Genomic DNA, 1,479 nt, shown 5'->3' with positions numbered 1-1,479 from the left:
CATTCATTCATTCTTGCACACTTTTCTCCCTGCCCACCCCACCCTCCTGTTTGCTTTTCTCTTTGAAAAGTAAAAAAAACTAAAACAAAAACCCTCCTTCATTGTTATACAATCCTCCCCAGTCCACACCACTATACCTTTCATTCTAGACTCTTGTCATGACAATAATACTTCATCATATAGTCCTCCTAAAAAAGTTCTCTCACAATGAACAGACTTATAGTTCCATTTTTTTAAAATTCAATTTGCTGAAAGATCTGAATAAAATGGAAATGATTTTTTAAAAAAATATCTAACCCCTACTCATTTATTAACAAGCTTAAGACCAGGTTGTTGCATGAAAATCAATGTTATTTAAAGCTAGATATAGTCATATAATTGCCAAGCCACTAATAATCAAGGCCCACCAAGTTAATGCATGTTCTACAGTCAATGTTCCTTGAACCTCAAATACCAACATTGATTCACTACCAAACACACATTGTTAATGCACCAGATTTTGTTGTTAGATGATATTGAGTCAAGTACAACTCAAGGCAGTCTTAATGATCAATAGATTTGAACCCCGTTCTGTCCTGTACCATCTTCATAATTTCCGACGTATTTGATCCTATTGCTGTAGTCACTTTGTTAGTAATTTTTTAAGGTTCTTCCTTTCTTTCACCTACCCTCAACCTTTCCAAACATCATGTTCATTTCCAAGGAATAGCCTCTCTCAGCAATATGACCAAAGTATGTGAAAAAAGGCTGTCATCCTTGCCTCCAATGAGCATTCTGGCTAGCCTCTGTTCAAGGCTTATCTGTTTATTCTTTTGGTAGTCCATGATATATATTCCATATTCTTCTCCAACACCACAGCTCAAAGTAATCAATTCTCCTTTCATCCTTATTCACTATCTAGTTTTCAGATGCATAACAAGTAATTGTGAAGATCATGGCCTAAATCAGATGGATCATAATCTTCAAACTTACATCATTGTTCCTCAGTAATTTGGAGAAGTCCTGAATGCAGACTTTATTAATTCAATACCTCTTCTGATATCCTGACTGCTGGTACCAAGGGTGTTGATTATAGATCCAAGTAAAATTAAGTTGTTGACAATTTCAATCTTTACCTATCATGATGGTGCCTATCCATCCAGTGGCAAGAACTTTTCTTAAGGTTGAGATGTAAGCCATACTGAAGGCTGTAGTCTTTAATTTTCTGTAGCAAGCACTTCAAGTCCTCCTTATTTTTAGCAAGTAAGGTTGTGTCAAATGCATAATGCAGGTTGTTAATGAGTCTTCCCTGAGCCTGATACCACATTCCTTTCCATAGAGTTGAGCTTCCAAACTATGTGTTTGGAAGCTTGACAGCCAGCAGATAATTTGGTTTTCCCCCTTCTGTCTTTCTTTCCTTTATTTTACAAGGTGGTTGTTTGTTTGGTTTGTTGTTTTTTTGTTTATTTTTTACTATTGTCATAAATGCCAAATTTCAGA

This window comes from Elephantulus edwardii, unplaced genomic scaffold (genome assembly GCF_000299155.1).
Source record: "Elephantulus edwardii isolate Elephantulus edwardi_28Jun2011 unplaced genomic scaffold, EleEdw1.0 scaffold00053, whole genome shotgun sequence".
Taxonomy (NCBI): Eukaryota; Metazoa; Chordata; class Mammalia; order Macroscelidea; family Macroscelididae; genus Elephantulus; species Elephantulus edwardii.
This window is presented reverse-complemented; position numbering follows the sequence as displayed.